The sequence below is a fragment of the Notamacropus eugenii genome, chromosome 3 (genome assembly GCF_028372415.1).
Source record: "Notamacropus eugenii isolate mMacEug1 chromosome 3, mMacEug1.pri_v2, whole genome shotgun sequence".
Lineage (NCBI taxonomy): Eukaryota > Metazoa > Chordata > Mammalia > Diprotodontia > Macropodidae > Notamacropus > Notamacropus eugenii.
In genome coordinates, this window is record NC_092874.1 from 341,791,149 (window position 1) to 341,815,758 (window position 24,610).

A 24,610-nucleotide genomic window follows, 5' to 3' on the forward strand; every position below is an offset into this window, starting at 1 on the left:
CTCAAAGAGGAAGAAAAACAGGAGGCTTTATCTTGTCAAGGGATATTAAAACATGGAGTTGATAAGAGGAATTGAAAGACCAATCTGTTAGCACCCTGGTTAAGAAATAATAGGAGAAGAAAGATGAAGTGGTGGGACCTTTGGACCTGGTTTCTCTTCTACCTCCACTAACTCCACTGTGCTGTCACCTGATTGAATCTAAATATTGTCAGGAATGGGACTAAACTTGTATGATTCTTTTCACTGTATGAAAAAGAGATGAGAGGCTCTGTGCCCAGGTGAATGTGTTGGGTAGAAAGACAGATCTGTCACCTATAGGAAGTCAGGTGACTATTATTCCTGGAAGCTCTACTCAGACTAGTCATGAAAACCCTGTGGAGATGGAAAGTTTGGGAGAAGTTGCCACTGGGAGAAAAGACTACTCTTCAGATAAAGTTAAGACAATGATACAGTTTGTTCCCCATCATAGTGATATATCAACATGAAGCAATAATGGAGATGAAATTGTTGGATTGGATGAGGAGGAGATGATCCCAGTTCAAGCTGTTGTTTTTAATCAGCCTAGCCCTTTTCACTTGGGGGAATAGTTGATTAAAGACCTTCAATCTGCCCAAATTATCCCAAATTACTACATCAAGTAGTGATATAAACTGAGGGTTTTCTTGCTGAGCTTTACAGTTTGTACCGTAGGGTGACTGGGCCCAGCAGCACCAGCACTTTCCATAAAAAGGTCACTGATTTCCCCGTCATTGTCATTTCTGGCCACCTCAATCGGTCACTAAACATTTATTAAATACCTGCTATATTCTAGACACTGTATTAAGCTCTGGAGATTGGTTGTTGTCCTTCGTCTTGAAGAGGACCAAGATGCCATCATCATTGTAAAGTAAAATTTCACTGTGTCCTACTGTGGCTGATCAGACCCATATGAGCTTGGAATGCTCTACCACAGGTTGGGCACAGATGGTCCACGTGAATATTTGGGGTGGATATCCCAAATTTGCGCATCCTGTGTTTACTTTGTGCTGTCTCAATTCTGCTTTGCTCAAAGAGCACAGCACCTTTTCTTATGTGGTCATGCCATACTGTGAGCGGTCCTGTGCCAATGTCTCCCATGCTGCACAGTCAAATCCAAAGTTTTTGAGAGAGACCTTGAGAGTGTCCTTGTGTCATTTCTTCTGGCCACCACGTGATTGCCTGCCCCATGCAAGTTCTCCATAAAATAGTCTTTTTGGCAAGTGTACATTTGGCATTTGAACGACGTGGCCAGCACATTGGAGTTGTGCTCTCTGAAGCGTAGTTTGAATACTTGGCAGTTCGGCTTGAGCAAGGACTTCAGTGTCTCGTACCTTATCCTGCCAGAATCTTCCTAAGACAGTTCAAATGGAAGCGATTCAGTTTCCTGGCATGGCACTGGTAGACTGTCCATGTTTCACAGGCATACAACAATGAGATCAACACAATGGCTCTGTAGACCTTCAATTTGGTAGTCAGTCTAATACCTCTTCTCTCCCAAATTTTTCTTCGGAGCCTCTCAAACATTGAGCTAGCTCTGGCAACGCGTGCATCAGCTTCATTGTCAATGTGTACATCCCTCGAAAGTACACTACCAAGGTATGTGAACTTATCTACAGCATTTGAAACTTCTCCATTTGTTGTAACTAATGGTTTCATGTATGGATGGTGTGGTGGTGGCTGATGGAGCACCTGTGTTTTTTTGGTGTTAGTTATTAGGCCAAAATTAGCACAGGTTGCAGAGAATTGATCCATACTTTGTTGCATCTCAGCTTCAGAGGCTGCATTGAATGTGCAGTCATCCACTTTGGTCTTGCGTGGTAGCCTTTTCAAATTGAAGAACTTATTGTCAGTATGGTCGTTGACATTGGTGCCATGCTCATCCTCATTGAAAGCATTTGTCAACATGAATGAAAACATCATGCTAAAAAACATGGGAGCAAGCACACAGCCCTGTTTCACTCTGTTAGTGACTGGGAAGGCATGAGAGCTTTGTCCATTATCCAGAACCTGGGCAAATAAGCCACCATAAAATTGACATGCAATATTGATGAACTTCCCCAGGCAACCAAATTTTGACATAATTTTCCATAAGCCCTCATAACTAATAGTATCAAAGGTCTTGGTCAGATCTACAAACGTTGTGTACAGACCTCTGTTCTGTTCCTGGCATTTCACCTGGAGTTGTTGGGCAGCAAACACCATATCAACTGTTCTTCGACGCTTTGTGAAGCCACACTGGCTCTCAGGTATGTGACCATCTTCCAGGTGAAGGATCAGTCTATTAAGAAGGACTCTAGCAAGAATTTTGCCAGCAATGACTAAGAGAGAGATCTGCCTGTGATTGTTGCAGGACAATCTATTCCCTTTACCCTTATAGAGATGGATAGTGGAGGCATCTTTGAACTCCTGGGGGATAACCTCCTCTTGCCATATAACCTGGAAAATTTCAGTCAGCTTTTGTATGAACAATGGTCCCCCTACCTTGTAAATCTCAGCTGGAATAGAATCAGCACTACGTGCTTTGACACATGAAATGAGCCTAATGACCCTCAAAACCTCTTCTTTCACTTGGAAGTTCAGCTAAGGAGGGATTGACTTCAATCTTAGTTAAATGGTCAATGACCTCAGCATTGATTGATGATGGTCTGTTGAGAACACTATGAAAGTGTTCAACCTATCTCTCTAGGATCATGTGCTTATCACTAATCAATGTGGCTCCATCAGTGCTGATTAGTTGTGAGGCACCATAAGTTTTTGGTCCATAAATACCTTTCAGGGAATCATAAAAGTGCTTTGGATTGTTGCTATCAGCGTAAAACTGAATTTCATCTGCCTTCTTACTGAGCCAGGAATCCTGCATCTCTCCAAGCTTTGCTTGTACTTTGCTTTTGATGGAATTCAATAGAGGTGGATGAACTATCCTGCTGGTAAATCCTGTGGAGTTCTCATTTTTCATTTAGCAGCTTCTGAATTTCCCCATCATTTTCATCAAACCAGTCTTGATGTTTCAAGTGTTCTGACCCAGATGCAGTGCTGTACACCAAATCTCTGAACGCTGCCTACCCCTTTTCTTCTCTACTGTTGCCAACTGTGTGTCAGCTCAACTTTCCCTCCAAATCAGCAGCAAACTGTTCACGTTCAGAGAAGAGCTTTAATTTGTTGACATTAATTCTTCTGGTAGTCATTTTGTCTTGGGGTCGGTACTTTTTGATGAATGCGAATATTTAGCTTGGAAAGGATAAGTCTATGATCAGTCCAGCACTCTGCACCACACATTGCCTTTGTCAGTCTCACATCTTGTCTGTCTCTTCTCCTTACAGTAACATAATCTATTACATGCCAGTGTTTGCTGCAAGGGTGCATCCATGAAGTTTTATTGTGTTTAGGTAAACAGAAGACAGTGTTGGTGATGAGAAGGTCATGTGATGCACAAGTCTTCAGCAGTAAATGACCATTGCTGTTGCTGTTTCCAACTCCATTCCTCCCTAGGACTCCCTGCCAACTCTGGTAGTCTGAGCCTTCTCTAGCATTAAAGTCACCAAGAATTATAAGCTTGTCTTCTTTTGGCACATTGACGATAAGGGTCTCTAGGTCTTCATAATTTTGTCTTTGATTTCATCAGAGTTTGTCATGGTGGGAGCATGGGCACTGATGATGGTGGCATGACATTTTCCTGTGAGTGGCAATCACATTGTCATGAGCCTGTTATTCACTCCTTTTGGCAGGCATGCCAGCTTGCTGATTAGATTGGTCTTGATTGCAAAACCCATGCCAGCTTCAGGTGCTCCACTTCACTGCACCCACTCCAGAAAAAGGTGTATCCAGCTCCAGCTTCAGTAAGCTGGCCTTCATTTGCCAACCTTGTTTCACTCAAGGCTGCTATTTGGATACGATACCTGTTGAGTTCTCTTGCAACAAGAGCAGTTCTTTCAGGTCTACTGGATTTTGTGTTGTCTATTAGTATACACACATTCCATGTGCTGATGGTGAGTGGAATCATCCTTGCAGATGTTTTCATGCATTTCTTTGTATTTTGACCGCATAGTGGGATTCCCCACCTGCCATGGTAATCAGGCCAGGATTGGGTAAGCAGGCAATGTTTAGGGCACCTTTTCTAGCCCCCTTCCTCACACTAGGAGGTGAGCAGTGCGATCCTTAAAAGGCTGCTCAACCAGAGGGTTGCCGAGTCCCATTGCTGCTTCCAGTGAGAAACCACCCTATGGCCTGGGCCGCCTATGTGCAGAGTTGTGACTACAGCTCCCATTGTATTCGTACCTGCTGCTTCATCACTTACCTATCACCAAAGGACTTTGAGGTATAATAGTGAAATGGTGTGGGTGATGTCTTTTGATTCTTGTGTAAATTGGATTTCAGTGAGGCAGAGTTGCATGAAGTCATCAGCCTCACTCTCTCCTCCAGAGTCATCATAGTCCAGTGGTAGGACAGAGTCAAGACGACTGGTGATGGCTCAGGATGCAAGACCTTGGCGTCTTCGTTGTCTACTCTCAGCACTCCACATTGCCTGCTTCATCTGCCTTCATGGCCATTGAAACAAATTGTTCTCATCCGCCCATTCCACCAGATGAAGTTTTTACATGCTTGGGGTAGACATCTCCCTAACTCACCAATGAGTTTGAGAAACCTTGGTTACCCTCAACCTGGTTTGGCCCGTCTGCCAAAACAGTTTACCAGAGTGTGGCTGCTGTGCATGCTGCAGCTTCTTGGAGCCACAGGTGAGAGTTAGGTGAAACAGGTGGACACCAAAGGTGGAAAGAGCCCCAAAAAGGGCTTGGCAGCCATCACACTGGTCCTCTATGAACACACCCTACACGATACACTTTAGGTATTAAAGGAATACACAAAGAGGCAAATGACAGTCCCTGCCTACAGTGAAGTCACATCTAATGGAGGAGAGAATATGCAACAAATACATATACGATAAATAGGAAATAACAGAATGAAAGCATGAGAATTAATAGAGGTTGACAAAGGCTTCTTGGAAAAAAAATGAAATTGTAGATAGGACTTAATGGAAGCCAGGGAAGCTAGTAAGTGGAGATGAGGTGGAAGAACATTCCAGGGATGGGGAACAGTCAGAGAAAATGCCCAGAGCTAACAGATAGAGTGTCTTGTTCATGGACTAGCCAGTAGTCCAACATCACTGGATCAGAGTAAAAGTCAGGGAAACAGACTACAAAGGTATGATGGGGCCAGGTTATGAAGGACTTTGAATGCCAAGCAGAATACCTATCAGAATTAATCCTGCCGGCAACATGGAGCCTACTGGAGTTTATCAAGTAGTGGTATGACAATTGGATCTTTGCTTTAGGAAAACCACTTTAGTGACTGAATGGAAGATGGATTGGGTTGGGGAGAGATCAAAGACAGGCAGACCTACTAGCAGGCTATTGCAGTAGTCTAAGAATTAGGTGATAAAGGCCTCCACTAATGCTGGCAGGGTCAGAGAAGAGAAGGGGGTGTATATGAGAGATGCTACAAAGGTGAACTTGACAGGCCTTGTCAACAGCTTGTATGGGGTGGGGGTGGGGGGTTGAGAGATCCTGGATGTGATCTAGGTTGTGATCCTGAGGAACTGGAAGAATGGTGTTGCCCTCTACAATAAAAGGAAAGGAAGGAGGGAGGGAAGATTTAGGGAGAAAGATAATGAATTGTCCTTTACACATGTTTAGTTTAAGATGTCTACCAAATATGCACTTTGAGATGTGTGACAGACTTTTGAAGATTCCAGATTGGAGGTCACTAGAATCTGGGGCAGGACATGTAGATTTGACTACTGTTAGCATAGAGATGATAATTAAATACATGGGAACTGATAGATCACTATGTGCAGTAGTGTAGAGGGAGAATAAAAGGGCCCAGGACTAAACTCTAAGGGCCACCTACAATGTGGTCCACATAAGGATCCAGCAAAATCACATGAGGAGTGATCAGAGAGGAAGAAGATCCAGGAGAGTGATGTTCTGAAGATGAGAACGTTAAGGAAGAGAGGATATTCAATAGTGTCAAAAGTTGTCAGTATTTATTAAACTGTGGGTCATGACCCCACATGGGGTACCACAGTTTAATAAGTGCTGAAGGGGTCATTAGTGGAAAAAGTTTAAGAAACCCTGACTAGATCATTGGTAACTTTAGAGAGAGTAGTTTTGGTAGAATGATAAGGTCAGGATTTGGATTGTAAGGATTTGAGAGAATAGTGGGGAAAAAAAAAGTGGAGGCATGTGGATGCCTCCTTGAAAAGATTTAGATACTGAGCCATCTTGTTTCTTGAGTTCAGAATTACTCCATCCCTTGTTGACTTGTCTGTGACTGCTCCTTTGCCAAACTCCTCAAAAGTTACTGTTTAGTCCTTATAAGAAGGGGGATATGAATAGTCCTCTCTCAGTTTGACTTGTTACAAACCTCACTGAATGGTCAAGAATGTGGAGAATCAATGGTTGGGCATTCTTTTGTGGGGAAAAATTCAGTGGTAGAACTTTGCTAATGTAGCCAATTGTTTGTTTTGATGGCCATGTTGGCACCCATTAATTACCAAATATTTCCTCGGATAGGATGATGACATTATGGATAGATCCCTTCCTTATGGACATCTGTCATGGGAACAACATTTGTCAGAGTCCTCAGTACACAGGCTAAGCTAGTTTTTCATCCCTGAGAAGCAAAGAAGTTGTGACTCAGAGGTTTAAGGTTTGAGATATTCACATGGCTTCCTAGTGTCCTAGACTTAAACATGGCAGATATCCCACAGCTATGTGAGTCACCACACCTTTGACTAGGCATGCTTCTGTGGAGAGATAAGATTGAGGGAGGCGTTATATTTACCTGAGCCTAAAGCTGTTGCTGAGTTTCCTTTCTGTGTTATAGCTAAAAAAATCTATTGTTAATTGTTAGAGGATTAGGCATGTTTCATTTTATTCCAGTCTCAAACCTGAACTCTCAGACCTGCGCTTGTCAGGAAAGACCTACACCATTTTGTTTGGTACAGAAAGCAAAACTGGATCAAAATGTCACAGTGGCTCAGATTGTGGTTGATGTGAGAGAAGGGCAATGCATATGGACAAAGGGAATGCCAGATCACTAACCAGATAGTTGTTCTTAACAGCCTTTGAGTAGCTAGATTGCCAGAACAGGGAAAATGAAACAAAACCAGCATAGCACATTTAGCAGCTAGAGAGTGATCCTTAGTTTTTGAGGATTGCTCCAGGAAGGCAGAGATGTGGCTGATGAACTTAATAAGAGCATACATGAAAGTGATAATGTTGAAGGGACCAACATGGATGTTGGGCCAGAACTGATAAGTTACAATTGGGAAGTATAGTTTTTGACCAAAAGTCCTGCTGAGATCAGGGTTGTAAGGAAAGAGAATTAGAGCAGAAGTAAGGATGAGAACTGGGAATGTGAGAGCCTCAAAGGGCTTTGGCTGTTATTAGCTCCAAAGTAGGGATTGGTGGATGGGCAGCCTTTGATCACCAATGATTAGTGAGGGTACAGTCTATTGGGGCAACCTGGAATTTCTTCCAGCTTCAAAGTTCCTCCAAGTGAAGATATTACAGAGGATGTACAATTGCAAAGCCAGCTAAATAAGTTAGAGGCCCCAGTGGTCCTTTCTCTTTTTCAGGTGCCTAGGATAAGATTCTATGCATATCTGGCTCCATACGAATAAGTTTGCCCTGATGGTTTCAGAAAACCCAGGAAGACTTGTCCAAACTGATTGCAGAGTGAAAGTGACCAGAGCCAGGAGAACAATTTATATGGGAACAAAAACAAACAATTTTGAAAGACTGAAGACAGGCTGATCAATAAAGTGACCAACTATAATTCCAGAAGGATCCATGATGGAACGTGTTACCCACCTCCAGAAAGAGGTAATGAATGGATTCAGGGCTTGAGACATATATTCTATTGACATTGTGGTAATATATTTTGCTTTACTATTTGTTATGAGGGTCTTATTTTTGTTGGTTTCAGTGATAGGAAGTGGGAGGGAGAGAAAATATATTTTTGTTAATTAGAAAAAATTAGTTAAAAAAAGAATAAAAGGTTGGTCTCCCCTTGACACTAGTTCCTGATTAGAGGTCTGCAATGAAAGGTTGAAGTTCCTAAAAGAGATGGACTTAGTAGATTAAATCTGTCCAAATTCTGGACTTGTTTCAGTACAAACTACATCTGCACATGGATTAAAATGTATGTGTGTGTATGTGTGTGTGTGTGTGTGTGTGTGTGTGTGCACGCGCGCACGTGTGTGTATGTGTAATTTGCTCACAAACTTTCCAGTTTCTCTTGAAGACATCACCTTGGAGTCATCCTAAATTTTTTCTTTTCACATCCAATCACTTGCCCAGTTTTGTTCATTTTACCTCCACAATTTACCTGTCATCTGTCCCCTTCTCTCTGCTTCCTTGGCTCCCAACCTCATTCAGTCTCTCCTCACCTCTTGCCTGGACTAGTGTAATAGCTACCTAATTGCTCCACCTCCATCTATTCTCCCTTTCCATTCTATATAAATCATTAAAGTGATATTCTGTCTTTTTTTCTAGCTAAAAATTCATTTTTTAGCTAACATTCATTTAAAAAAAAATTTGAGTCCCAAATTTTCTCCCTCTCTGCCTTCTCTCTCCCCTCTTTAAAAGGTAAGAAACTTGATATAGATTATATACGTGTAATCATGTAAACCATATTAGTCACATTGTGAGAGAAGAAACATCAAAAGGAAAAAAAACATAAAATAAAGTGAAAAAGTATGCTTTGATCTGCATAGAAAGAACTACATTAGTTCTTTCTCTGGATGTGGATAGCATTTTCCATCATCAGTCCTTTGGAACTGTCTTAGATCATTGTATTGCTGAGGAGAGCTAAGTCATTCATAGTTGATCATTGCATAATGTTGCTATTATTATGTGCAGTGTTCTCATGGTTCTGCTCACTTCACTTTGCATGAATTCATGTAAGTCTTTCCAGGTTTTTCTGAAATCCTCCTGCTCATCATTTCTTGTAGCACAATAGTATTCCATTTCATTCATATCCCACAGCTTGTTCAGCCATTCCCCAACTGATGGGCATTTTCAATTTCCATTTCTTTGCCACCATAAAAGGAGCTGCTTGTACTGCCAGTGCAATATTCACAGCACTTACATCAGCCATGAATATCCTGGCGCAGTTCTGAATCACAAAATACACAGACTCTCCACAAGGAAGATAGAACCAAAACAAGACACCAGAAAGCCAAATCCATCATAGTAACAAAGAAACCCAACATACTAATCAAGGAGTCTATACACATTATCAGAGCTTCCCAGAAACAAACACTCAGGAGCCTACCTGTCTGCCTTTCCTTCTCCCTCAGTTTTCACTGCTCTGACCAGTTTTCTCTTAGCTCTGCTCCAGCTCTACCTCTTTCTGTTCCACCCTTCCTGCTCCCCTCCTTCAAGCAAGCTCCTCCCACCATCTGTGATTTAAGCAAGTCATATGAGTCTATTAATGAATGGGAAAGATCTTCAAATTTAAATTACCAGTACATTTCTATAAATATATATATATATTTACATTTCTATTTACTTTAATCCATTGGAGAAGGAAATGGTGAACCACTCCATTTATATGCCAAGAAAATCCATGTACCATACTGTCCATGAGGTCACAAAGAATCAGACATGACTGAATAATGACAACCTCCAACTCTCTATCTGCTGTATCATACTGATTCTCAGAATTGTAGGAGGGATGTGCTTGGAAAAATCCCAGTCCAAATTTTAGGACTGGGTAGCTTAAACTCTCTGGGTTATAAATATATATATATATTTTTTACAAATATATCCTTTTCCCTTTTTTTAATACAGATCTAGTAGTGGTGTTGCTGTATCAAAGGGTATGCAAGAGTTTGATTGCCCTTTTGGCATAGTTTCAAATTGCTCTCCAGTATGGTTGGATCAGTTCACAATGCTACCAAGTACATTAGTATCTCAATTTTCCCACATCCCCTCCAGCATTTATCACTTTCCTTTTCTGTCATAATAGCCAATCTGATAGGTGTGAGGGTAGTACCTCAGAGTTATTTTAATTTGCATATCTCTAATCAATAGTGAGTTAGAGCATTTTTTTCATATGACTAAAGTTAACTTTGATTTCTTCATCTGAAAACTGGCTATTCATATTCTTTGACCATTTTTCAGCTGGGAATGACTTGTATTCTTCTAAATTTGAGTCCGTTTTCTATATAGTTGAGAAATGAACCTTTTATCAGAGACACTTGCTGTAAAAAATTGTTTCCTAGCTTTCTGTTTTCCTTCTAATCTTGGTTGCATTGATTTGTTTGTGCAGATGCTTTTTAATTTAATATAATCAAAATGATTAGTTTTACATTTTGTAATGCTCTCTCTCATTTGATGATAAAGTGAAATTCTCAAAGCACTTGCCACATTCTACCTCAGTAAACATAAATGACTCCCTGTTACCTCTAGGATCAAATATAAATTACTCTGGAATTTAAGACTATTTGAAACCTGATTCCACCCTACTTTTCCACCCTTATGCCCTATTTCCCTCTATACTCTTCTGTTAAGCCAGACTGGCCTTTTCTTTGCCATTTTTTCACATGTAACATCCCACCTGCTATCTGTACAAGCTGTTCCCCCATGTTTAGAGTGCATTATTTTTTCATATTTTCCTCTTCTAATACCTAATTTCCTTCAAAGTTCAACGCCAGTATCACCTTTGCATGGAGACTTTCTTGACACTGCCAGCTACTAGTGCCTCCCCCTTTCAGTACCTTTTACTCTGTATATATTTCTATAGTACATGTCTTCCCCGGTAGAATAAAAGCAAACTCCTTGAAAACCAGGCCTGTTTCATAATAAGTTTTGGCACAGTGGTTGGAGCTTGCTTAGTAAATGCTTAAAAATGTTTTTAGATTGATTTATTAGTTGAGTGTGAATCTTGAAATCATTCATTCATTCTTCAACAAACATTTTTTAAAAATGTACTGTGTAGGAAGCACTGTGCCAGGCTCTGGGAGACATGAAAACTTTAGACAAAATAGCTTCTGCACCCATATAGTTTAGTAGGAGGACAGGATACAAACATGGGTAACTATTAAAATTCACAACATTTCATGAAAAGTGCAGTAGAATAGCAAAAACAAAACTAGTTGCACTTATGAAAAGAGATTTTAATGGGGGATTTAACAAAGAGAATTTAACATAATTTTAACAGAGATAGCATAGAAAGTTGATAGGGAAGGAGAATTTTGGATCATATGGAACTGTTGAGGAGGGATGGACCTGGGTGATATAATAATGATGATGATAACCTGCATTTATTGTTAATATTTTAAGGTGTAAAAAGAGCTTTCTTCAAAATATCTCTCTAAGTAAATAGGTACTGCAAATGTGACCCCCAGTTTACTGAAAAGGAAACTGAGAGACTCAGAAATATTAGATAACTTCCCCCAAATCACACAGCTACTTAGTGCCAGAACTGGGATTGGAATCCAAGTCTTCTGACTCATCAACCAGTGCTCTTTTGCTGTGCCTTGCTTCATTACTGAAAGGCCTTTGACACAAAAGTGTGGCACAAAGTAGTGAGAGCCCAAGAATATATCTAAAGATTATACGAGATTGTCCAAGAGATTGGTGATGATTCTAGAATGGGAAAATAATAATAATAGCTAGCATTTATAGGGCTTTAATATTTTCAAAGTTCTTTATATATATTAATTCTGATGAAAATAAGTCTATGAAATAAGGACTATAATTATCCTCATCTCATTGATGAGAGCAAAGATCCATTAAATATTTAGTAAAAAAAACTACTGTTATGCCAATTAAATTAAAAGTCACAGTTTTCTTTCAGTAATGCCCTTTATGGCACTACTTATTGCTGTTCATGCAGAGATTTAGACAGCTTTTTGTCTTTTTCAGAAAACAGACTGTTAAAGTAAGTTGAAGTCCATCATAGACTATCCAAAATGATGGATGAATAACTAGGAACTTAGAACTCATGATGGTGTATATTAGTTAATTTCAGTTGGATTTTTTGGGTATAGAGATTATTTGGAAGCATGTTTTTTTTCCTAAATTATTTCTGGAACAATCAGGAGGAAACAAGATGTGCTAAATAATGTGGTTGGTAAGGCTAGGTAGTGCAGTGCAGAGAGAGCTGGGCCTGGAGTCAGGAAGACTCATCTTCCTGAGTTCAGATCTGATATTAGACATTTACTAGCTGTGTGACCCTGGGCAAGTCACTTAACCCTATTTGCCTCAGTTTCCTCATCCATTACATAAGCTGGAGAAGATACTGGTGGTGGTTTGACTTGGCTGACACAACCTCCCTCTTGCCTTTTCTCTGGGCTGCCTTTGCTTATTGATCAATTGTGAAATCAAGATGAATGAGATCAGATGAATGCTATTATTTTCTTTCATCACTTGTAGTGTTTTACTTCAAATAATTCTATTTCTAGTATAATACAAAACTGAAAATGAAGTAGGGAGTCTTGGTATTGTTTATGTTCTTGCCTCAAAGTCACCTCTTGCCTTTTAGAATTCATTTGTTGGACTCAGTTATGTGGATAGTGAAAATGGACCCCTAGGCTTACACCCTGACTCTGTGTGCATCATCAGAGGTGTCAAACTCTTGATCAGGTAATTCCAGTGCTGTCTGGACCAGATTAAAATGTAATTGGAAGATGTTTTACAGAATAAATGAAAACAAAATACTACATAAGATTAATTTTTGTTTTCGAAGTTAATATGCAGCCCACAGGGACCTATTTCTTTTTGAGTGTGATCTAGATGACCATTTTACAGAAATGGTTTCTCATTTTACAGAAAAGAGAACTGGAATCCAGAGAGATTCAATGACTGCCCCAAATCACAGCAGAACTAGAATTTGAACTTGGGTTCTTAGGTTTTAAAACCCAGCTCTTTTTTCCACTATCTCATTTTCCTCCTTACGTAAGTATGTAATCTGTATTTTTCCTCTTTTCCATTTCAAATAAAAAAATCCTTTGCCTTTTTGTTGTCAAAACTGCATTATGCTTGGGAAAGTGTGGACGAAGACACATTATCTACTCTAAGGTTCAATTAGGTTTATAACTTCTATGCAACAATGAATGTTTAAAACACCAAAATATGTTCTATTTACTTCAGTTTCTGTACAAAGAGCCATCTTTAAGCTTTTCTTTATTCCTTAGGAGTTAAATTGCTCCCCTTATTATAGCCATATTTTCTAAGTGTTTGATGTCAGTCTGTTTTATCACTTAGCCTTTTAAAAAAAAATGTAGGTTTCAAGTTCTGGAAGAAAAAACTAGTTAAAATACTTATTTTGATTGCTAAATTCTGTGTTGATTAGTTTAATTATTTACTCCAATAACATAGTACAAAGGATTTTAATGAAATTGAATATGCATTTTTTTTTTATCAACAGGGAAAACATCCTCTAAACTTGATTATTCTCAGGGACTAACTGTGGATGAGGGGTAGGTTTCCTTGGCATCTGGGACATTAAAAAGCCCAGTCCATAGTGGTGTGACTTGTCCAGGGTCACACAGCTAGTAAATGTCTGAGGAAAAGATTTGAACTAAGAACTTCCTGATTTCATTTCTAGCATTCTATCGAGGATACCACCTAGATACCTTCACCAGCTCCTAGACTCACAGGTTCACAGGCTGAAGAATATCTGTTCCCCCATTAAGGATAGAGAGATTTGAGTAAATGACATCAAGTCACTGTAGACATGATCATATCATCCATCTAGTGACTATACTGATATGCAATGCCCAAGGGGTGACATGCTTCATCTTTGTTACCTGCCGATATTTGATGGCACAGGGCACTTATTATATTTGAAGGAAGATGACAAACCAGTGTAATGTGCAGAGACCATATATTTTATGACAGAGTGGAGAGAGAATGTAGGAGATGTGCCGAGAAACTGCCTTTAGATATGAGGAACCCCACAGTTCATGAGCAGAAGAGACAGATGCCAAGCTGCACAGATATCTAGACAGAAGCCTGTGCATCCATATAGCTCCCAAAGGAAACCATGTAGGCTCCAGACCAAGTCTAAAAACAGCAACAGAACTACAAGGGGGAAGAGAAAGGCCTGCAGGCCAATGTATCCTAGATGAAAGAAAGAGGGGAAAATGTTTTGTGGGTGGCAAGATGCAGAAAGATTTTGTGGAGGATGTGATATTGATGTTGTCACGGTTTTTCCAGATGAGGTCACAAACCAGAGAGACTGTTGAGGAGATATTTTCCAAATTTAAACCTGTTATTTCAGATTCCACCTTCCACAATGTCCTGATCCCAGCATACCACCACCACCTTCTGGTCTTATCTCACTTCCCATTCCTGTATCCCCCCACCTCTTCACATATTTGGTAAAATGAAAAGCCTTGCACAGATGGTAAAGTTGTGACTTCAGAACATTTCTTAATTCTATAACCTTTCTTCCTGTATGACTATTTCAGGTATCATGCCAAAAAAGAGAAAGAAAGAAAAAACTAAATGATTCTCAAAGCTTGGGAAATGCCAACAGTGGCTCTCTCTGATTGTTCTTGAATCGAGACACTGATTATTCCAGTGTAATCTAGCCATCCTGGGAAATCCCTCAATATTCCCTAATCTTTATATGAGGTCATTTTCTAAAGTTCCATAAGCAACATTTATATTAAGGTAAGGTATACAGGCATTCAGGGAAGACTATTACCTCTCCTGTGAGAACTACCAAGTTGCTTTCCACTTTTGGTGTCCATCCTGCCACCCAACTGTCACCCATGGCACCAAGAAATTGTAGTATGCTCAGTGACTACACCCCGGTAAACCATTTGGGCAGACAGGCTAAATCAGGTTGAGGGTAACTAAGGGGATTCAAACTCATACCATTTTTACCTAGCTTAGTGATCCTGTAGTGATGGGCAAGTGACGAAGGAGCTGATGTGGATACATTGGGAGTTGTAGTACAGAGGTAGCTTAGGTCATAGGGTCATCTTCTCACTACACTGGAGCTATAGTGGAATTCAGCATAATATCCTAATCCATAATCATGATATTCTAGTCAACAAGCTTGTATACCTCCGAAAGGAGTGAATGACAGGCTCATAACAATGCAATTGCCACTTGCAGGACATCCTCACACCACCATGCTCCCTCCATGATGAACCCTGATGAGATCAAAGCAAAATTTTATGAAGACCTGGAGACTTTTATCATCAGTGTGCTAAAAGAGGGCAGGCTTGTCATTCTAGGTGACTTTAATGCCAGAGCAGGCACAGATTGCCAAACATGGCAGGGAGTTCTTTTGAGGTATGAAATTGGAAACAGCAACAGCAATGGTCATTTACTACTGAAGACTTGTGTGTTTCATGACCTTCTCATTATCAACACTTTCTTTCATTTACCAAAATGCAATAAAACTTCGCAGAAGCACCTTTGCAGCAAACATTGATATTTAATAGACTATGTCATTGTAAGGAGAAGAGACTGGACAGGATGTGAGAATGACAAAGACAATGTGTTGTGCAGAGTACTAAGCAGATCAAAGACATCTTCTCCAAGCTAAACATTTGTATTCAATAGAAGCAGCTGCTCCAAGGCAATATGACTACCAGAAGACTATGTCAACAGAATAGAATACTTCTTCCAGCTTGTACAGTTTGATGCCAACTTTGAGAGAAAGTTATGCCAACATGTGGTTAGCAAGAGTGGAGAAGAAAAGGAGTGGCCCGCTTTCAGAGATTTGGTGTAAAACATCTATTCAGCTGGGCCAGAACACTCACAAACATCAAGATTGAAATCAAGATGAAAATGTTGGGGAAATTCAGAACTGCAAAATGGAAAATGAAAAGTCCGTAGGGCTTACTAGGAGAAGAGTTCATCTGTCTCTTAAGAAGGCAGCATTTAACTCCATCGAAAGTAAAGCACAAGTGAAGCTTAGGGAGATGCAGGACTCTTGCCTCAGTAATAAGTCAGGTACTGATATAAGCTACTGATAGTAACAATCCAAAGCACTGTTATGATGCCCCAAAGCCTATTTATGGGCCAAAGACATATGGTACATCTTAACTATTCAGTGCTGATGGAGCCACATTGATTAGTGGTAAGGACATAATCCTGGAGAGATGGGTTGAATTCTTGCATAGTATTCTAAACAGACCATGCTGAAGTCATTGACCCCATGGTTCAGGTGGAAGTCAATCCCTCTTTGGCAGAACTTCCTACAGAAGAAGATGTTTTGAATGCCATCAGGGTCTTCTTGTATGGCAAAGCACCTAGGTAGGGCTGATTCTATTCCAGCAGAAATTTATAAAGCATTTACTCATACAAAAGCTGACAGAAATCTTCCAGGTTATATAGCAAGAGGCAGTTATCTCCCAGTAGTTTAGGGATGCCCCCCATCATACATCTCTGTAAAGGAAGAGGGAAATGCTAGGATCAGAACAGAGGTCTATACACAATGTTCATTGTTCTGACCATGACCTTTGATATTAGTTGTGAGGGCTGGAGGAAGATCATGGCAAAATTTGGTTGTCTGAAATTCAACAGTATCGTATATGTTTCATGACAACATACTTGCATGAGTTCTGAATGATAAATGATGCTTTTTCACTTTCCTAGTCACCAATGGAATGAAACAGGGTACTGTGTTGCTCCCATGCTTTTTAGCATGATAGTTTCAGCGATGTTATCTGAGGCTTTCAATGAAAACAAAAATGGCATTAGTTAGCTAATGCACTGTTAGTAAATTATTTAACTTGAAAAGGGTACAAGCCAAGCCTAAAATGAAGGGAGAGTTGGTGTATAATTTTTTGTTTGTAGATGCTTGTGCACTTAATGTAGCCTCTGAGGTTGAGATACAACAAAGTATGGACTGATTCTCTGTCACTTGTGCTAATTTGGGCCTGATAATTAACACCAAGAAAATATAAATTCTCCACCAGCTATCACACACCATCAATACATGGAAATATCAGTTATGGAAAATGGAGAAATTTTGAATGCTGTGGATAAGTTCACTTACCTTGGCAGTGTACTTTTCCAGGAATGTACTCAAAGATAATGAGGCTGACACATTCATTGCTAGAACTAGATCAGTGTTTGGCAGGCTCCAAAAGAAAGTGTGGGAGAGAAGAGGTATTAGGCTGCCTACCAAACTAAAGGTCTACAGAGCCATTGTGCTGACCTCATTGCTGTATACTTGTAAAACCTGGACAGCAGCGCCATGCCAGGAAAATGAATCACCTCCATTTGAATTGTCTTAGGAAGATTCCGAAGATCACCCAGCAAGATAAGGGCCAGTTTTTCTTGAGCTGAACCACCAAGTATTCTAACTCTACTGCACGGAGTGCAACTCCAATGGGCTGGCCATGTTGTTAGAAAACCAAACATATGTTTGCCTAAAAGACTATTTTACAGAGAACTCTTACAAGGCAAGTGATTATGTAGAGGTCAGAAGAAGTGATACAAGGACACTCAAAGTCTCTCTGAAGAACTTTGGAATCATTTATGAGACATGGCAATCATTGGCTCAGGACCACCCAGCATGTCCACATCAAAGAAGGCACTGTGTTCTATGAACAAAGCAAATGATGTAATAATGAAAAGTATTTTGAAATCCTTAAAGGAAGATAAGGAGGAGAAAGAAAAACAGAAGAAAAAAAAGAGAAGAAAAGGAGTAATAGTATTGCCCTTAGTCTCTGGTTCCAAGAGGTTAAACTCTAGGTGGTTTTTATTCCTTTTAGGTCTCCAAAATTGTAGTAGTAGGAAGGGAAAGATAGCCTTTGCATCTAGCTCTTCTCTATGTTCAGGCACGTGCCTCCCTCAGATGGGTCTGATAAACTTCACCATACCCAATAGTTTATCCAAATTCATTTTTCTCTTCCTTTATATTTTGATTCGGAACCTACATTGTGGACTTGTTCCCTGGTGTCAACTGTTAGCTAGACAATGTACTTAACTCACATTTTTGCTATGTATGAGTTTTTAGAGAAGAGACAGAAAATGAGAACATTAAGGATAAGAAAGAGGGAGTATGTGTGGGAATGATGATATGGTTTCACCATCAAAAAATCAGTAAACTCCATTGGAAATACTGGATTCAGTGGCCATGGTGCTACTCAACCAGAAGCATGCCCTTATTTATGTAGATGGGAGATATAGGTCTGGGAACCCCTAATATAGAGGTGATTGGTACCAGTTACTCTGAAGTCCTGAAAGAGCAATAAACAGGTTTGCTAATAACTGTATGATCCTTTGTGTCATGTGAACCACATTACATTAATAAGTGGATTTATTTCTATTTGTGCTCAATGAATTGAATTTGCCAATTTCAAATTAGATGATTCTTATTGACATCTAAAGATCATTATTTTAGAAGTTTAAAATTGGAACAATAGCTTAGAATATTTAAAAAAAAACTTTTTGACTACAAGTTAGTCATTTGGCAAGAAGAATTTCATTTTTTTTAAAAATTACGTACACTCTTGAATCAAGAAACAGAGCTTATTATAGTGATTTTGTAGTCATAGAGTTATAACGATAGCAGGGTCTTATTGTGTTCTTCAAGATGTTGCAAACACATAAAGCAAGCTGGCAGATGTGTGAAAAAAGTCAATTTATATGAAATGATTCACACATGTAACAACTAAAATGCCACTTAGAAGTTCAATGTCTTTTGAAATGAAAAGGCCTTCATAGAAATTTTTAGATGAAAAATTATACAAAAGATGTAATGGAGTGTGTGTATTTAATTCGTACATCAGTTGAAAAGACTGCTGAAGTTAGAATTGGAGGGGACCTGAGAGATGAGAACATCAGATCCCAGAAATGTGGCATCCAGTTGCATGGTTCCCAAGGCAGTTAATTACATGATGGTCTATCCCTGTTTATTAGAATATTCTTTCAAATTGTAGTGAGCTGAAATCTCCTTCCTTGTCCCTTCTACCTATTTGTCCAGGTTTCTTTCTCTTAGAGTCACATGGAACAACACTAATGCTATTCCATAAGATAATACATCAAACATTTGTAGACCTTCAATGTTAGTCTCTTAAGTCTTCTTTTCTCCAGGCTAATATACCTAGTTCCTTTATCTACTCCTCATATGACATGATTTCTAGGCTCTTCTCTATTCTGGTTGTACTAGAGTTTGTCAATGACCCTCTTAAAAATGACTCCTTAGAAATAAACAAAATATGCCAAATATGGCTGGACAAAACTAAGATACCATGATCAATTACTTCTGCTGACTGGAAGCCATACGCCATCATTGCAACCCAAGATTGCTTCTTCATGGTGTAAAGGTGACCTGGATTTTATATAGATATGGCACTTTGGTGTTCTTAATTTGAGGACAGATTCAGAATGGTCAAGTCATGTACTTGCCCCTTAGTCACCCTATTTTTTATGTCCCTGGTGAGGCAAAAAATAGGTATTATTTCCATAAGTTATGATAATTAGATTTTGAATGTAATGCTCTGATAGTATTCCTCTGAGAGAAAAGGAACTCATATAGGTTTTTTGGTACTGGACCCATTTTCAGTCTAATGATGTTGTTCTTTAATCTGAACTTATTTTTATCATCTACCAGATGTGTTATAAGAAAATTATGGTACAGGCCATGAAGTCTTTCTGTCCACCTTGATTGATGGATGTCTAGTAACTATTGTTAAACTACTCATGGGAGAATCCCCAGACCATCCTTTAAAAGTTATAGCTATGAAAGATGCTTGGATTATTCAATTTCTGTCCTAAATGAGGTGAACCACTCCTTGCATGACTTAAAACAGAATTATGAGATCCTGAATGTTATGATCTATGTGGCTTAAATACTAGTATATCCTGTTCCCACTGTCTCCATTAAATGATGTATTAATTGTGCACACCATTTGTAATCTGAAAGGAGATTCTAACAAGTAGACTGTGTATGCCTAGTAGTTCTGTTATCGAAACTCTGGAAGGAACTAATCAGGTAGAATGACAGTTTACCAAGTAGAGTTTAAGGAAAAGATATCTGGAGGAAAAAACTGTGGAGGAAGAGATCGAGTAAGTTTTTGTTTTGGATTGGGAAGCTAATGGGCCATGGCATGTGGTAGCATGGTAGCTAATTAAACTTTCATTTGTTGTTCCCTGCTTTCTGGAAGATATACATGATAGACATGAAGCATTGTAGAGTGGGGTAGTTACTACATAAGCAGTGAAGAAAATGGAAAAGGAAAGATAATATGACTGCAGCATTAAAATAAAGTCAGTGTGGTGAATATTGTTCCATTAAAGGGATCTAGCTGCTTGCAATGAGTGAGTGGAATTGGCCAAGGGCCTGAGCCTAAATTATACTGTGGGGTGAACTTGCAGCCTCAACAGATACAGGCCTAAACTGACAAGAAGTGGACACTGGGTTCATGGAACTGAGTTAGGAAACTGTGACTCTCTCCTTGTGCAATCCTGCCACTCCCCCCCTGCCCCAGGCCCTTCCCCAAGCAAAAAAATTATGACTGTGAAGATTTGATGGCCTGTTTGAATGAGAATTGATTTATCACTTGTCTAGCAGAGAGGCTAGAAGCACCTTTTGGATGAGGCAACAGGAGCTGGAGGCTTGCATCAATCCCTGACTTTTATGTATTGTTTTCCTAGATTGTGGTTCTAGGGAAGCATACCCTCTAATCAGGGACATTGGGGTTCCCATTCTCTGGGATAATGTTATTTTTGATTCTAGAATATGATTTCTCCAAAGATGGGAAGAATTAAAAGTTCTCAGTGTATAAATATGAATCAAGAATGGACCAAGTCAGTTATTCCCACACAAAAAAATGGAATTCAAATCATAAAAGCATCACAGTATGTATTATAGAATAAGAATATAATTCCATAACATATTACTCTTAGAGGGTAATATTGAAGTCTTGCTGAAATATAAGACAGATTTTTGACATGTTGCTGATAAGATATTTCATGTTTTACCTTTGTGGAACACAATTTGACCAAATACTAAGTTTGATTTTTCCAGTGTTTTTTCTCTGATGGAGGATCTTTCTTTGCCACCACTTTGCTTATATTACTGCTGCAACCACAACCACTGCCTCTAGCACTGGCCAATCTACTCTTATTGATCCTAAAGCACACTCTCCCCTTTGCTACTTAAGTGTGGGAGGAGGAGAAGATGCCAGAAGCTGCCACCACTTTCAGACTTCATGATATCTTAAATTTACAAGACTGCCTAGTAAAGAAATAGAAACAGAGAGAAAGGCAAGGTAGGTAGGTGTCGTACTAGAACAAGCTCAGCTAGCTGAATCCATACTTAATATGGTAAGTGATGGCCAAGAAGGACCATCCCTCACAATCTCTTATTGCTATAATATCTTATCATGGGTAGGGCTGCATTCAAGAGAGCAAGGAAGGTATGTGTGCACCCATTTTTTATGTCCACTGTGTTCATACTCATCAGCCCATTACAAATGGCTGGAAGGGAGCAAGCAGAAAATATCTCTATGTATTCAGATTTGCATTTGGTGTGCCAGAAGCCATCAGAGAATATCTGTGTATGCTCCAAATCATGAAGAAAAGGCAGGGCCCATTACACTTGTCTTTGAGGAACTCAATCTCCCTGTGCAACCATTTATAACTGAAATGATAGGAATTGTACTCAGAATGAATTACAAAGACTAAACCTAAGAATCCTTGACCTTGTGTGCATGTGTGTGTGTGTATGTGTGATGGACCTCTTTTGAATTCTGGTGAAGCTCTTGGACCTTTTCTCAGAATAATGTTTTCAAATGTATAAAATACAATATATAAGATTACAAGAAATCCAATTAATTGAAAAAATGATGTGACTTTTTCCCATTCAAATTCACAGACAAACTAAAATTTAAACATGGATCCCTTAGGGAGGTAAGAATGCCTGAGTTAAATGATACTAGCAAAAACATGGGGAAAGCACCAAAGCATAGACTTTGAGATTTTATGATCAAGAGGAGGGTAGGGAGGGACAGTGATCTTTGAAAGATTGTGACTAACTAGGAGGGTACCACAGGATTAGCAAAAGGCAAATGTCCTGATTTTCAGAAATGGGATGAGAATGGAGTCTGCAGAATATAGACCACTGACTTGATTTCAATTCCTAGCAAATATCTAGGATGTGTTGTTAAAGACATGTTTACAAAGATTGCCAAGAACCAAGCTTCATCAAGAATAGACCATGAAGATTAATCTCATTCTTTTCCTTGGCAGATTTTTTAGACAGCTAGACCAGGGAAATGCTATAGATATAGTTTGTCTAGATTTTAGAAAAACATTTGAAACAGTTTCTCATAATATTTTTGTATTAAAATGAGAAAATATGTATTAGACAATGATATAGTTAAGTGAATTGAGAATGGATGGAAGGTTGGATTCAAAGACTAGTAATTAATGACAATGTCAAGTGGTAATAAGTTGAATGTCCCAGAGATCTCTGCTTGTACTGATACCATTTAATACATTTATAAAATTAATAACTTGGATAAAGGTATAGATGTCATGATCATCAAACTTGTGGATGAAACAAAGAAAGCAAAAAAATATTTTTACCATGTTGCATGACAGAGTCAGTATTGAAAGAAAGATCTTGACAGGCTAGAACATTGCATTAAATCTAATAATATGAAATTTAATAGGGTTGCAAAGAGACAAAAGAAATAAGAACAGGACCTATATGTTCAAAAATATTTAAAGCATCTCTTTTTTCTACTAGTCTCAAACTGGAAATTAAAGAGAGCAACCACGGGGAGTGGCTAAATAAGTTATAGTATACGAATGTAATGGAATATTATATGCTATAAGAAATGATGGAATGGATAATTTCAGAAGAAATGGAGATGGGCTTTATGAATTGACAGAGAATAAAGTGAACAGAAGTAGGAGAAAAATTTATAATGCAACAATAGAGAGAAAAACAACTTTGAAAGACTTTTTAGAACTCTAATGAATTCATATTAAACCACAAGTCGTCCAGAAGCCTAAAGACAAAACACACTAGTCATCTCCTTCCAGGGAGATGATAAGCTTAAAATTCAAAATGAGGCATGCATTTTTGAACATAGCCAATGAGAAAATTTGTTTTGTGTGACTATTCATATTTATTATCAGGGTTTTGTTTTTCATTTCTTTTTTTTTTTGAAAAAATTCTTCATTGTGAGAGGCAATGGGAAAAAGAGAAAATAAATGCCTGTGAAAATAAATAAGATTTTATTGTGTTAGCAGTTTGAGTGAGATGGAAGCAAAAAAAAGAACCATAGTTTTAGTTTACTTTTAAGAAGTTTCTTGTGTTCAGGATAGTTTGATTCTTGAATATCTTCAAAATAACTTTACTGTGTTGGAGCACTTGTCAAGCTTTCTTTAAACTTTGGGGTTTTTTCCATTGCTTTTTGCTGTTTTGTAAGATAATGATGCTCAAAATCTTTGATTGTCCTTCCCTATGAGATTTTATAAATGAGTCCACACTAGTGGAGCACACTTACAATTCCAGTTGTTGAGGATGCTGAGGCTAGTGCATCTCATGAGCTCAGGAGTTCTGGAATGCACTGGGTTATGACAATTGGTATCTGCACTAAGTTCAGCAGCAATGGAATAACAACTTGGGCCTTGACTGGAGGTGGGGGGCAAGAGGGGAAACATCAGTTTCCCCTAAGGAGGGATGCATTAACACAAGTTGGGAAAGGAGCAGGTCAAAACTGCTGAGCCAATCAATAGTGGAATTGGGCCTATTGCCCCTGCATTTCTAGCCTGAAATAGGGAGATTCAGTATTTTAAAAAAAATGAGTTTATATTCTATACTGGGCCTAAATTTGGTTGCCATATTTCTTTCCTTGGCAAAGATATAAAATGTTTGTTGAATTTGTAGAAGCATGATTCCCTCTAGGTTTGTTGAATGAGATGACTTTTAGGCTTTCTTGATCTCCCTGTCGTGATAATGGATTTACATAATCAATTTATGTTGATTAACTTCTGTATAACTTCTGTATAAAATTGTTAAAATAAGTGCCAATGTCCTTCTCTCTGTCCACTTTCCACTTTTATGTTCATTAACTTGATATAGTAAGTCATACTGGAATTTTATTAGTACGCTATCTCTTTTTTTCTTCTAGTTTTATAGAAATTTACCGTCTATAAAACTGGAAGGACAATTGACAAAGAATGGAAAAAGGCCTGTTGATATTTTTATAACATACTTTTTCTAACATCAAGGAGAGGAGAGGTATCACATTTTGCTTCTAACACTATGGTATCAATGTTGGTCTTAAAGAAATGACACTGAAAAAACAAAAAAATGAGAAAAAACAATCGGTTTAGAAAAATATTTTGGGGCTCTCCTACCGTTCACAAATAGGACTCCCAGAAAAATTACTCCTGGTTCAAGGAAAGGAAGATGTGTAAACAGAATAAATGCATGGGAAGGCTCACACATAAAAAATATATGTGGCCGGGGCACAAATGAGGTGGTATCTCCTAGGGATGTTATTAATGGATAAACCAGCACTTGTTATCTATTATTGCCAGGAATTGTTCTAGATATTAAGGATATAGATTAAAAAAATAATCACCACTTT